General features: G+C 45.0%; 1 protein-coding gene and 1 long non-coding RNA gene across 3 annotated transcripts in view; both read right to left on the bottom strand.

Moving 5' to 3' along the window:
* Window positions 1-13,028: 13,028 nt before the first annotated feature.
* On the bottom strand, window positions 13,029-13,752 carry LOC121584959. The gene is made up of 2 exons (XR_006003778.2): window positions 13,271-13,752; window positions 13,029-13,226 (listed from the first exon to the last, which is right to left on the bottom strand). It is a non-coding gene; the product is annotated as an uncharacterized LOC121584959 (long non-coding RNA).
* Window positions 13,753-14,933: 1,181 nt separating this feature from the next.
* The window catches only part of sv2ca (synaptic vesicle glycoprotein 2Ca), a 40,605-nt gene continuing 40,275 nt past the window's right edge, over window positions 14,934-15,263 (bottom strand). For both annotated transcript variants that reach the window (XM_041901237.2, XM_041901238.2), the window contains exon 13: window positions 14,934-15,263. This exon is cut by the window's right edge and continues 1,696 nt beyond it. The gene's annotated coding sequence lies outside the window, so the exon portion shown is untranslated.

The following is a 15,263-nucleotide window of genomic DNA, read 5'->3' as shown; positions in this document are numbered from 1 at the left end:
ACTTCTCTCCAGGAAAAACATCAGGGACAGACTGATATTCTGCAAAAGGTACAGGGATTGGACTGCTCAGGACTGGGGTAAAGTCATTTTCTCTGATGAATCCCCTTTCCGATTGTTTGGGGCATCCAGAAAAAAGCTTGTCCAGAGAAGACAAGGTGAGCGCTACCATCATTCCTGTGCCATGCCAACAGTAAAGCATCCTGAGACCATTCATGTGTGGGGTTGCTTCTCAGCCAAGGGAGTGGGCTCACTCACAATTTTGCCTAAGAACACAGCCATGAATAAAGATTGGTACCAACACATCCTCCGAGAGCAACTTCTCCCAACCATCCAAGAACAGTTTGGTGACGAACAATGCCTTTTCCAGCATGATGGAGCACCTTGCCATAAGGCAAAAGTCATAACTAAGTGGCTCGGGGAACAAAACATTGACATTTTGGGTCCATGGCCAGGAAACTCCCCAGACCTTAATCCCATTGAGAACTTGTGGTCAAACCCACAAATTCTGACAAACTCCAAGCATTGACTCCAAGCAATATATTTTATATGTGAGATTCCTCAAATAGCCACCCTTTGCCTTGATGACAGCTTTGCACACTCTTGGCATTCTCTCAACCAGCTTCGAGGTAGTCACCTGGAATGCATTTCAATTAACAGGTGTGCCTTCTTAAAAGTTAATTTGTGGAATTTCTTTCCTCTTCATGCGTTTGAGCCAATCAGTTGTGTTGTGACAAGGTACGGGGGATATACAGAAGACAGCAATATTTGGTAAAAGACCAAGTCCATATTATGCCAAGAACAGCTCAAATAAGTAAAGAGAAATGACACTCCATCATTACTTTAAGACATGAAGGTCAGTCAATATGGAACATTTCAAGAACTTTGAAAGTTTCTTCAAGTGCAGTTGCAAAAACCATCAAGTGCTATGATGAAACTGGCTCTCATGAGGACCGCCACAGGAATGGAAGACCCAGAGTTACCTCTGCTGCAGAGGATACGTTTAATAGAGTTACCAGCCTCAGAAATTGCAGCCCAAATAAATGCTTCACAGAATTCAAGTAACAGACACATCTCAACATCAACTGTTCAGAGGAGACTGAGACTGTGAATCAGGCCTTCATGGTCGAATTGCTGCAAAGAAACCACTACTAAAGGCCACCAGTAAGAAGAAGAGACTTGCTTGGGCCAAGAAAGACGAGCAATGGACATTAGACCGGTGGAAATTTGTCCTTTGGTCTGGAGTCCAAATTTGAGATTTTTGGTACGAACCGCCGTGTCTTTGTGAGACGCGGTGTGGGTGAACGGATGATCTCTGCATGTGAATTTCCCACCGTAAAGCATGGAGGAGGAGGTGTTATGGTGTGGGGGTGCTTTGCTGGTGACACTGTCTGTGATTTATTTAGAATTCAAGGTACACTTAACCAGCATGGCTACCACAGCATTCTGCAGCGATACGCCATCCCATTTGTTTTTCAACAGGACAATGACCTAACACACCTCCAGGCTGTGTAAGGGCTATTTTACCAAGAAGGAGAGTGATGGAGTGCTGCATCAGATGACCTGGCCTCCGCAATCCCCCGACCTCAACCAAATTGAGATGGTTTGGGATGAGTCGGACCGCAGAGTGAAGGAAAAGCAGCCAACAAGTGCTCAGCATATGTGGGAACTCCTTCAAGACTGTTGGAAAAGCATTCCAGGTGAAGCTGGTTGAGAGAATGCCAAGAGTGTGCAAAGCTGTCATCAAGGCAAAGGGTGGCTACTTTGAAGAATCTCAAATATAAAATATATTTTGATTTGTTTAACACTTTTTTGGTTACTACATGATTCCATTTGTGCTATTTCATAGTTGTGATATCTTCACTATTATTCTACAATGTAAAATATAGAAAAAATAAAGAAAAACCCTTGAATGAGTAGATGTTCTAAAACTTTTTACCGGTAGTGTATATACAGTTGAAGTCGGAAGTTTACATACACTTAGGTTGGAGTCATTAAAACTTGTTTTTCAACCACTCCACACATTTCTTGTTAACAAACTATAGTTTTGGCAAGTCGGTTAGGAGATCTACTTTGTGCGTGACAAGTAATTTTTCCAACAATTGTTTACAGACAGATTATTTCACTTATAATTCACTGTATCACAATTCCAGTGGGTCAGAAGTTTACATACACTAAGTTGACTGTGCCTTTAAACAGCTTGGAAAATTACAGAAAATGATGTCATGGCTTTAGAAGCTTCTGACAGGCTAATTTACATCATTTGAGTCAATTGGAGGTGTACCTGTGGATGTATTTCAAGGCCTACCTTCAAACTCAGTGCCTCTTTGCTTGACATCATGGGAAAATCAAAAGAAATCAGCCAAGTCTAGTTCATCCTTGGAAGTGATTTCCAAATGCCTGAAGGTACCACGTTCATCTGTACAAACAATAGTACGCAAGTATAACACCATGGGACCACGCAGCCATCATACCACTCAGGAAGGAGACACGTTCTGTCTCCTAGAGATGAACGTACTTTGGTGCGAAAAGTGCAAATCAGTCCCAGAACAACAGCAAAGCACCTTGTGAAGATGCTGGAGGAAACAGGTACACAAGTATCTATATCCACAGTAAAATGAGTCCTATATCGACAAAGCCTGAAAGGTCGCTCAGCAAGGAAGAAGCCACTGCTCCAAAACTGCCATAAAAAAGCCAGACTACGGTTTGCAACTGCACATGGAGACAAAGATCATACTTTTTGGAGAAATGTCCTCTGGTCTGAGGAAACAAAAATATAACTGTTTGGCCATAATGACCATCGTTGTGTTTGGAGGAAAACGGGGGACGCTTGCAAGCCAAAGAACACCATCCTAACCATAAAGTACAGGGGTGGCAGCATCATGCTGTGGGGGTGCTTTGCAGCAGGAGGGACTGGTGCACAACATCTCAAGACATCAGTCAGGAAGTTAAAGCTTGGCCGCAAATGGGTCTTCCAAATGGACAATGACCCCAAGCATACTTCCAAAGTTGTGGCAAAATGGCTTAAGGACAACAAAGTCAAGGTATTGGAGTGGCCATCCCAAAGCCCTGACCTCAATCCTATAGAAAATCTGTGGGCAGAACTGAAAAAGCGTGTTCGAGCAAGGAGGCCTACAAACCTGACTCTGTCAGGAGGAATGGGCCAAAATTCACCCAACTTATTGTCGGAAGCTTTTGGAAGGCTACCCGAAACGTTTGACCCAAGTTAAACAATTTAAAGGCAATGCTACCAAATACTAATTGAGTGTATGTAAACTTCTGACCCACTGGGAATGTGATGAAAGAAATAAAAGCTGAAATAAATCATTCTCTCTACTATTATTCTGACATTTCACATTCTTAAAATAAAGTGGTAATCCTAACTGACCTAAAACAGGGAATTTTTACTAGGATTAAATGTCAGGAATTGTGAAAAACTGAGTTTAAATGTATTTGGCTAAGATGTATATAAACTTCCGACTTCAACTGTACACTACTGTTCAAAAGTTTGGGGTCACTTAGAAATGTCCTTGTTTTCGAAAGAAAAGCAATGTTTTTGTCTATTAAAATAACATCAAATTGATCAGAAATACAGTGTAGACATTGTTAATGTTGTAAATAGCTATTGTAGCTGGAAACTGCTGATTTTTAATGGAATATCTACATAGGCGTACAGAGGCCCATTATCAGCAACCATCAGTCCTGTGTTCCAATGGCACGTTGTGTTTGCTAATCCAAGTTTATCATTTTAAATGGCTAATTGATCATTAGAAAACCCTTTTGCAATTATGGCAGCTTCATTAAATAGTACCCGCAAAACACCAGTCTCAACGTCAACAGTGAAGAGGCGACTCCGGGATGCTGACCTTCTAGGCAGAGTTGCAAAGAAAAAGCCATATCTCAGACTGGCCAATAAAAATAAAAGATTAAGATGGGCAGTCTGAGATATGGCTTTTTCTTTGCAACTCTGCCTAGAAGGTCAGCATCCCGGAGTCGCCTCTTCACTGTTGACGTTGAGACTTGTCTTTTGCGTGTACTATTTAATGAAGCTGTCTGTTGAGGATCTGTGAGGCGCTTGTTTCTCAAACTAGACATTCTAATGTATTTGTCCTCTTGCTCAGTTGTGCACCGGGTCCTCCCACTCCTCTTTATATTCTGGTTAGAGCCAGTTTGCGCTGTTCTGTGAAGGGAGTACTACTCAGCGTTGTACGAGATCTTCAGTTTCTTGGCAATTTCTCGCATGGAATATCCTTCATTTCTCAGAACAAGAATAGACTGACGACTTTCAGAAGAAAGTTATTTGTTTCTGGCCATTTTGAGCCTGTAATCGAACCCACAATTGCTGATGCTCCAGATACTCAACTAGTCTCAAGAAGGCCAGTTTTATTGCTTCTTTAATCAGCATAACAGTTTTCAGCTGTGCTAACATAATTGCAAAAGGGTTTTCTAATGATCAATTAGCCTTTTAAAATGATAAACTTGGATTAGCAAACACAACGTGCCATTGGAACACAGGACTGATGGTTGCTGATAATGGGCCTCTGTACGCCTATGTAGATATTTGTCACGCTCGTCTAAGGAGGAGGACCAAGGCGCAGCGTTGAAGGTGAACATATTATTTATTTAGAATGATCACACGATCAAAACGATAACGTGACGTCTACGGTATAACACAAACCAAATCAGAACAAGAAACCACAAACACAAAGTGAAAGACAGACAGTTAAATATGGCTCCCAATCAGAGACAACCAGCTGACACTCGTTGCCTCTGATTGGGAGTCACTCAGGCCAACATAGAAATACAAACATAGAATTACACACCCTGGCTCAACATAACAGTGTCCCCAGAGCCAGGGCGTGACAATATTCCATTAAAGATCAGCCATTTCCAGCTACAATAGCCATTTACAACATTAACAATGTCTACACTGTATTTCTGATCAATTTGATGTTATTTTAATGGACAAAAAAATTGCTTTTCTTTCAAAAAGAAGTAAATGTCTAAGTGACCCCAAACTTTTGAACGGTAGTGTATATATACATTGTTTTAGCTAAACAGATGGGGCTCAAAACAGGTGGGGCTCTGCCCCACCCACCCTGAATGACGGGTCGCTACTGGACTCAACTTGACTTGCTCTTAGAATGCACGACTTGGACTTGACTCGAGTCAACTTAGGACTCGACTTGAGACTAGGATCTTTTGACTTGAGACTTACTTGTGACTCGAATCATAGTGACTTGGTCCCACCTCTGGACATCACAGAGGTTCACTTTACACACTAAGCTTGAAGTCAGCCAGGTGGAAGAGGTTCTGAGTCCCATGTGGCTCCCTATCCCCTAGAGTGCACTACTTTGGACCATGACCAATAAAGCTCTGGTCAAAAGTAGTGCACTATAAGGGCTACGCCTGGGCGATATATTGTATCTTAAGGTATACCGGTATCGACAATATGTTGATACAGTGCTAAATAAATTAAAAGTTCTACAAATTGGGCTACTTCACTGTCAGTTTTGTCCTAGTTTGTTTGAGTATAAAACAAGTACTATGGTCACCATACCATAAAAAATTTGACAACATATTGTGGTATGATATTTTGGCCAAATCGCCTAGTCCTAATAAGGGCCCATAGGGCTCTGGTCAAAAGTAGTGCACTACTGTATAAAGGGGAAAGAGGGCCCTTCTGATAACTCAAGTTCCTATAGCTCACTTCGTGCTAGTCTGACCACCTCTGAAGCCTAATGCTGACAGCCATGCTTTTCAGTTCCTGATAGAATGGGTTTATGGACAGGGATGAGAAATTCATGCTGGCTACACACTATCATGCCAACCTGAACTGTACTTCTTCAGATATTTTATTTTCCATTCAAGCACTGTCCCAGCAATGGTGGATTACATAAATGTCCTGTTTCACACATGTACAAGTGTGTATTAATATGCATATGTGAATTAGAAATGCCATTATCAATGGTGACCCACAAGCAATAAGGGTTACGTGCCTTGCTCAAGGGCACCTCGGCAGATTTTTCACCTTGCTCAGGGATTCAAACTAGCGACCGTTCGGTTAATGGCCCAACACCCTTAACGCTAGGCCACCTGCCGCCATGACATGTAACCAGGCCAGTGCAGTGCAGCTTGGCATACCTGCCTGTAGCAATTTATTGTGTTGTCCAAGTTTTTTCTTGTCTCTGCTGTGCTGATGTGTTACAGGAGGGGGTCACAGTTCTGGAGCGACCGACTAGGTGTCATCCTCTGACAACCTTAGGCTCCTCCTCACTCACAGTCTGGACTAATCTGTATCCTATTGGTGTCACCTGTGTCTACCTGTTCACCTGTGTATTTATGCCCTCACGTCCATGTGTTCCCTTGCTCAGTTTTCTCTGTTAGTTTCTCTATGTCCAGCAGTACTACTCAGTGTCTGATCGGAGACCTATGTACAGGTACTTGACAAAGTGTTCTCCCTGTTTCGTTATTTGTTTCAGTCGTAGGTAGTATTTCGTATTTTGGCTGTCAGACGGTTTTTGGATACTTTTTTGCTCCGCCTTTCTTTTATCGCGATAAGTCCGTTATTTTGTATTTTGGCTTTGGGACCACCAGTAAAGATCCTTGTTTTACTATCTCTGCCTACTGCCTACTGTATATCCTGCACCGCACCTGGTTCACACCTCACACCAACCCTTACAGAAAACTGAGCCAATATGGACCCAGCGGAGGCAGCACAGTATCGGAGCGCATTGGCAACACAGGGAGCTATGCTGAACCAACACAACCGCAGCCTGCAGCAGATCATCGAGAATCTCCGCCAGCTGACGATCGCCGTACAGAGCCGAGTGGACACCAGACCAGCCCCGGCAGCCGGCGGAGAGGAAGCCGTGGCAGCGGCATCTCCAGATTCGCCTGCGACATCGCGGGAACCCCGCCTACCACCTCCGGAGAGGTATGACGGACGTCCAGAGAGCTGCAGGGAATTCATCACCCAGTGTTCCCTGGTATTCAGCCTACAACCCTCCTCCTTCCCGACGCGCAGGGGCTATCGGAGGGGATGAAGGACAAACTCTCCTTCAGGGAGCTGCCTGAGCGACTGGACGGCCTCGTAAAACTCTCGGTGCGGGTAGACGCCTCCACGTCCCCTATCAACCAGGAGGCTTTCCGCCGATTCAGGGAGGAGATGCCTCAGGAGGACACTATGCAGCTGGGGGCGGTGCACTTGTCCAGGATGGAGAGGCAGAGGCGTCTGCGCCAGGGACGTTGCCTGTACTGCGGCCAGGCAGGTCACCACTGCGACTCATGCCCGGAGAAGTCGGGAAACGGGAGGGCTCGCTAGTATTGGGAGGGGTGCTAGCGAGCCGGAAACTCCAGAGACTCCCAGACTTTTCTCAGGGTTCAGTGGGCCCGCGCTGCGCGTCGGGCGCATGCACTGGTGGATTCTGGGGCCGCGGGAAACCTGATGGATGCGGGTCTGGCCCAAGGGTGGAGGATTCCGTTACTCTCCCTCTCCGAGCCAGTTCCGATCATGGGCCTGGACGGCCGGCCGTTGGGGTCGGGCTTCATCACCCGGCGCTCTGTCCCCGTTCGTGTCCGGGTGGCGGGGGGGGCTATGTGAGGATATCCAGTTTTTCATTGTGGACTCTCCGGAGTGTCCCCTCGTCCTCGGGCACCCCTGGCTGGTCACCCACAAACCCCAGATAGACTGGTCCACGGGGCTGCTCATCCTGGAGGGAGGCTCCGCCCCATCCTGTTCCGGTCTCCACCGACCACTTATCAGCCCAAACCACCGTCCCAGACCACCTACCAGTCCTCACCTCTTCCCAAGGTCCCCCACTCCGAACCACCTACCGCGCTAGCGGCGGTTGCCACCGGGAGGACGGCAGCTACAGACTCCGTCACCGGCCCAGACCTGGCAGGCATTCCCTGGGAGTATTGGGATCTGGGGAGGTGTTTAGTAAGAGGCATGCCAAGGGCCTACCTCCTCACAGGCCATACGACTGCGCTATCAATCTCCTGCCGGGCGCCATGCCCACACGAGGGCGATTGTTTTCCTTGTCCTGGCCGGAGACGCTGGCCATGAGGGAGTATATCGACGAGGCACTCATCGAGGGTCACATCTGTCCCTCTATCTCACCTGCGGGCGCGGGCTTCTTCTTCGTGGGGAAAAAGGACGGTGGGCAGCGGCCGTGCATTGATTACCGGGCGCTCAACGACATCAATCAATCAATCAATTTTATTTTATATAGCCCTTCGTACATCAGCTAATATCTCGAAGTGCTGTACAGAAACCCAGCCTAAAACCCCAAACAGCTAGTAATGCAGGTGTAGAAGCACGGTGGCTAGGAAAAACTCCCTAGAAAGGCCAAAACCTAGGAAGAAACCTAGAGAGGAACCAGGCTATGAGGGGTGGCCAGTCCTCTTCTGGCTGTGCCGGGTGGAGATTATAACAGAACCATACCAAGATGTTCAAAAATGTTCATAAGTGACAAGCATGCTCAAATAATAATCAGGAATAAATCTCAGTTGGCTTTTCATAGCCGATCATTAAGAGTTGAAAACAGCAGGTCTGGGACAGGTAGGGGTTCCATAACCGCAGGCAGAACAGTTGAAACTGGAATAGCAGCAAGGCCAGGCGGACTGGGGACAGCAAGGAGTCACCACGGCCGGTAGTCCCGACGTATGGTCCTAGGGCTCAGGTCTCTCAGTTGGCTTTTCATAGCCGATCATTAAGAGTTGAAAACAGCAGGTCTGGGACAGGTAGGGGTTTCGTAACCGCAGGCAGAACAGTTGAAACTGGAATAGCAGCAAGGCCAGGCGGACTGGGGACAGCAAGGTGTCAGCATGCCCGGTAGTCCTGACGTATGGTCCTAGGGCTCAGGTTCTCAGAGAGAAGAGAGAACGAGAGAATTAGAGAGAGCATACTTAAATTCACACAGGACACTGGATAAGACAGGAGAAGTACTCCAGGTATAACCAACTAACCCCAGCCCCCGACACATAAACTACTGCAGCATAAATACTGGAGGCTGAGACAGGAGCGGTCCGGAGACACTGTGGCCCCATCCGAAGAAACCCCGGACAGGGCCAAACAGGAAGGATATAACCCCACCCACTCTGCCAAAGCACAGCCCCGCACCACTAGAGGGATATCCTCAACCACCAACTTACAATCCTGAGACAAGGCCGAGTATAGCCCACAGAGGTCTCCACCACAGCACAAACCAAGGGGGGCGCCAACCCAGACAGGAAGATCACGTCAGTAACTCAACCCACTCAAGTGACGCACCCCTCCTAGGGACGGCATGAAAGAGCACCAGCAAGCCAGTGACTCAGCCCCTGTAACAGGGTTAGAGGCAGAGAACCCCAGTGGAGAGAGGGGAACCGGCCCGGCAGAGACAGCAAGGGCTGTTCGTTGCTCCAGAGCCTTTCCGTTCACCTTCACACTCCTGGGCCAGACTACACTCAATCATATGACCTACTGAAGAGATAAGTCTTCAGTAAAGACTTAAAGGTTGAGACCGAGTCTGCGTCTCTCACATGGGTAGGCAGACTGTTCCATAAAAATGGAGATCTATAGGAGAAAGCCCTGCCTCCCGCTGTTTGCTTAGAAATTCTAGGGACAATTAGGAGGCCTGCGTCTTGTGACCGTAGCGTACGTATTGGTATGTACGGCAGGACCAACTCGGAAAGATAGGTAGGAGCAAGCCCATGTAACGCTTTATAGGTTAACAGTAAAACCTTGAAATCAGCCCTTGCCTTAACAGGAAGCCAGTGTAGGGAAGCTAGCACTGGAGTAATATGATCAAATTTCTTGGTTCTAGTCAGGATTCTAGCAGCCGTATTTAGCACTAACTGAAGTTTATTTAGTGCTTTATCCGGGTAGCCGGAAAGTAGAGCATTGCAGTAGTCTAACCTAGAAGTAACAAATGCATGGATTAATTTTTCTGCATCATTTTTGGACAGAAAATTTCTGATTTTTGCAATGTTACGTAGATGGAAAAAAGCTGTCCTTGAAACAGTCTTGATATGTTCGTCAAAAGAGAGATCAGGGTCAAGAGTAACGCTCGAGGTCCTTCACAGTTTTATTTGAGACGACTTTACAACCATCAAGATGAATTGTCAGATTTAACAGAAGATCTCTTTGTTTCTTGGGACCTAGAACAAGCATCTCTGTTTTGTCCGAGTTTAAAAGTAGAAAGTTTTCAGCCATCCACTTCCTTATGTCTGAAACACAGGCTTCTAGCGAGGGCAATTTTGGGGCTTCACCATGTTTCATTGAAATGTACAGCTGTGTGTCATCCGCATAGCAGTGAAAGTTAACATTATGTTTTCGAATAACATCCCCAAGAGGTAAAATATATAGTGAAAACAATAGTGGTCCTAAAACGGAACCTTGAGGAACACCGAAATGTACAGTTGATTTGTCGGAGGACAGACCATTCACAGAGACAAACTGATATCTTTCCGACAGGTAAGATCTAAACCAGGCCAGAACTTGTCCGTGTAGACCAATTTGGGTTTCCAGTCTCTCCAAAAGAATGTGGTGATCGATGGTGTCAAAGGCAGCACTAAGGTCTAGTAGCACGAGGACAGATGCAGAGCCTCGGTCTGACGCCATTAAAAGGTCATTTACCACCTTCACAAGTGCAGTCTCAGTGCTATGATGGGGTCTAAAACCAGACTGAAGCATTTCGTATACTTTGTTTGTCTTCAGAAAGGCAGTGAGTTGCTGCGCAACAGCTTTTTCTAAAATTTTTGAGAGGAATGGAAGATTCGATATAGGCCGATAGTTTTTTATATTTTCCGGGTCAAGGTTTGGCTTTTTCAAGAGAGGCTTTATCACTGCCACTTTTAGTGAGTTTGGTACACATCCGGTGGATAGAGAGCTGTTTATTATGTTCAACATAGGAGGGCCAAGCACAGGAAGCAGCTCCTTCAGCAGTTTAGTAGGAATAGGATCCAGTATGCAGCTTGAAGGTTTAGAGGCCATGATTATTTTCATCATTGTGTCAAGAGATATAGTACTAAAACACTTAAGTGTCTCTCCCGATCCCAGGCCCTCGCAGAGCTGTGCAGATCCAGGACAGCTAAGCCCTGGAGGAATACGCAGATTCAAAGAGGAGTCCGTAATTTGCTTTCTAATGGTCATGATCTTTTCCTCAAAGAAGTTCATGAATTTATTACTGCTGAAGTGAAAGCCATCCTCTCTTGGGGAATGCTGCTTTTTAGTTAGCTTTGCAACAGTATCAAAAAGAAATTTTGGATTGTTCTTATTTTCCTCGATTAAGTTGGAAAAGTAGGATGATCGAGCAGCAGTGAGGGCTCTTCGGTACTGCACGGTACTGTCTTTCCAAGCTAGTCGGAAGACTTCCAGTTTGGTGTGGCGCCATTTCGTTCCAATTTCCTGGAAGCTTGCTTCAAAGCTTGGGTATTTTCTGTATACCAGGGAGCTAGTTTCTTATGACAAATGTTTTTCGTTTTTAGGGGTGCAACTGCATCTAGGGTATTGCGCAAGGTTAAATTGAGTTCCTCAGTTAAGTGGTTAACTGATTTTTGTCCTCTGACGTCCTTGGGTAGGCAGAAGGAGTCTGGAAGGGCATCAAGGAATTTTTGTGTTGTCTGAGAATTTATAGCACGACTTTTGATGCTCCTTGGTTGGGGTCTGAGCAGATTATTTGTTGCGATTGCGATTAAGAACCGCTATCCACTCCCCCTGATAACGACGGCATTCGAGTCGTTGCATGGAGCCCGGGTCTTCACCAAGCTGGATTACGCAATGCCTACAACCTGGTGAGGATTCAGGAGGGGGACGAGTGGAAGGCGGCTTTTAACACACCCAGTGGGCATTACGAGTACCAAGTCATGCCATTCGGTCTAGCCAACGCGCCTGCGGTGTTCCAGGCGTTGGTCAATGACGTGCTCCGGGACCTCCTCGACTACAGCGTCTTCGTGTATTTGGATAACATCCTAATATTCTCAAAGGACATGAGTGAACACCAGCAGCATGTTCGGCAGGTCCTCCAACGCCTTCTCCGTCACCAGCTCTACATCAAGGCGGAGAAGTGCATGTTCCATACAGAGACAGTCTCCTTCCTGGGGTTCATCGTCACCCAGGGGGACCTACAGATGGACCCAGCCAAGGTCAGCGCGGTACTGGATTGGCCCCAGCCCTCATCCCTCAAGCAACTACAGCGGTTTTTAGGGTTCGCAATTTTAGCTCCCTGGCAGCTCCCCTGACAGCCCTCACCCAGACGAGCGTGCGCTCCTTCGCCTGGACCCCGGAAGCGGGGAATGCATTTGATGCGCTGAACCGCCGCTTTACATCGGCCCCGGTCCTCGGGCATCCTGATCCGTCCCTGCCATTCATTGTGGAGGTGGATGCTTCAGACGTTGCGGTGAGAGCAATCCTGTCCCAGCGGTTCCTGGCGTTGCAGGGTGTGTGTGAGAGAAGGCTAGAACTCCAAATTCCACGTAAAATGTCACTTTACATTTTATCTGTTAGTTTTGTTGGAATGTTAGTTTTTTTTATTAAAAGGGAAAAGCCCGGGGTAGATGTAATTACTTTACTTGGCTTGCATAATGCCCAATAGTTACGACAATAAGGCAATGAATATAGAAATGTGGATTAGCATTTTGATGTCTTTATTGTCGCTGTTTGTGTTGTTGTTTTAAAACTAATACCACAAGCCCTCACTTTAGTTCAGCCGCATCATCTTTTCCAACTTTATAGGACTGGAATTATAGTAGTCTATACTAATTGAAAATCTGCATTTTTCATTCCTGACAACAATTGATAATATATTCTGACTTGAAGGCAAGGTAACTCATACAATTCTTAGAGGTCTGATTGTGAGAGTGCAGGGCTAAACAAAAGCTATTATTATTGAAGTGTAATAAGGTTTTTGGCCCAATGCTCTGCAGTCTGCATGCACTCTATCTGATATAATATTGTCTCCAAAATTACCTGCAGCAGACCTATATAAGATGCAATGCACTCAAGCTTTATATCCTCAGGAGTTTAATAAACACATGATTGAATTTGCTAGAGAACATAAATCTTTATTTCATATACTTGACGCTCATAAGCAGCACTATTTGCAATTCCAGCCATTCCCCTTTAATTAAAACAATATTCACAGGGCATCATTTGGCAAATATTTCTCTATACAGCTTCATATTTATAGACCTCTGTACATACAGTCATCCCACGATTGGCATGCCCTTCACAATAATGTACACATCTTTGTTAATCTGAGCCCACACCTGTGTTAATCTGAGCCAACACCTTTGTTAATCTGAGCCCACACCTGTGTTAATCTGAGCCAACACCTTTGTTAATCTGAGCCCACACCATTGTTCACTTTTAAAAAATGGCCAAACAAAAACTGACAAGAGAGATACATTCACTTTTTTTCTTTCTTCCAAAAATCTATATTTTCTCTTCTTCTAGTAGAAGAATACATTAAGAACACAAAGTTGAGCACAAAAAAAGAGAAGTTTCATACACACATGCAAGTTTGTACATACACACAGTAGCAGAGGACATGTGGCTTTAAGCCGAGGACACACAGATGTCCAACATGGATAGATGGATTTAGCGCTTGAACAAAGCTGGAGATGCATCAGTCAATCAAAAAGCATACAGATTTAACTCAGAAGTCCACCAACTACAGCGTTGATATACAATATTTACACACACACGTTTGTTTTACTATCCTTGTGGGGACCAAACAATTTATTCCCATTCAAAATCCTATGTTCCCTAACCCTTAACCTAACGCTAACCTTAACCCCAAACCCCTAACCCTAAAACTAAGCCTAAACCTAACTCCTATCCTTAAACCTAATCCCTAAACCTAAAATAGCAACTTTCCTTGTGGGGACCGGCAAAATGTCCCCACCTGTCCGAATTTTCCTTGTTTTACTATCCTTGTGAGGACTTCTGGTCCCCACAATGATAGTGAAACCAAACCACCCACCCACACCCACACACACACATAACATACATACATAATAACTGTTAATAATAAGTCAGCTGTTGTTCATTTGTAGTGCATACCAAGAAACAAACAATCAGCAAACAGACTTTAACATATCCAAGATGATGTAAAGCTAACACCACCCATTATTGGAAGCCTGTCTTTTTCTTTATAAATGAGGAGGGGGCAAGCAGACAGCAGTTTTGATCCAGTGGGCTACTAACACTACAATATACTCACAGATACAACACATACAGGAACAGGAGAGCTACACTGGCAGTAAGCCACAGAAAATACTAAAGAGCCGTGTAGAGATGTAGACCTGTGAATGAGGTCTGGTGATCATACTGCTTACAGTAACACCAACACATATCTGCAGGATGCCTTATAAACATCAGATGCATTTGTCAACTTTGGGTGACAATTTACAGAATGAAACGTTATGCAGTATACAGCACTAATGAAATGCCATTATACAGTGTACAGATTTATAAATGTGCTGTGTATTGAATTATGTGTACAGACAGTTGGCAAAAAGCCTTTTGAAAAATACATTTTTAATTTTTTTATAACAAGCACTGGAATAGTTTACTCAATGTTGTAAAACTTTTTAAACATTGCTTAAAATATGCAAGCAATTGCACTCCCACTGGGCACACACTGGTTGAATCAACATTGTTTCCACGTCATTTCAATTAAATTACGTCTGTGCCCAGTGGGGTCACTCTTATGCAAGCAGTTACTAAATATCTTATTGCTCTAAATAACATTTGATATTTTCCAATCCAGTTTAAAACGAATATTATCTTTCATCTGAGGGGAGGGCATCTTTTTTAAAACTGATAGGTTGGATGTTGTATCTTTACACGTCACTGTCACACCAATGTGATGATGTAGCTCAGTTGGTAGAGCATGGCACTTGCAACGCCAGGGTTGTGGGTTCGTTTCCCACGGGGGGCCAGTATGGAAAATGTATGCACTCACTAACTGTAAGTCGCTCTGGATAAAAGCGTCTGCTAAATGACTAAAATGTAAATGTAGAGTACTTGAAAATGTTGACTGAAGTGAGAAGGGACATCGCACACACACACACAAACACACAGAGAGTTCCTGTTCACTTCCTGTTTACCTCCTGTACCCTTCAGTCTCCTGTTATGTTGTCTATGAGGAGAACGCTCCGGTGAAGAAGAGGCACATTTTAAAAAAGGCCATTCAGTATCTTGAAAAGGAAGCAGCCTGACATGTCATTATAAAGTCAGTGCCGAAGAGAAACGCCAAATCAAAGGCTGAACATAAACA

This window comes from Coregonus clupeaformis, chromosome 16 (genome assembly GCF_020615455.1).
Source record: "Coregonus clupeaformis isolate EN_2021a chromosome 16, ASM2061545v1, whole genome shotgun sequence".
Taxonomy (NCBI): domain Eukaryota; kingdom Metazoa; phylum Chordata; class Actinopteri; order Salmoniformes; family Salmonidae; genus Coregonus; species Coregonus clupeaformis.
This window is presented reverse-complemented; position numbering and strand designations above follow the sequence as displayed.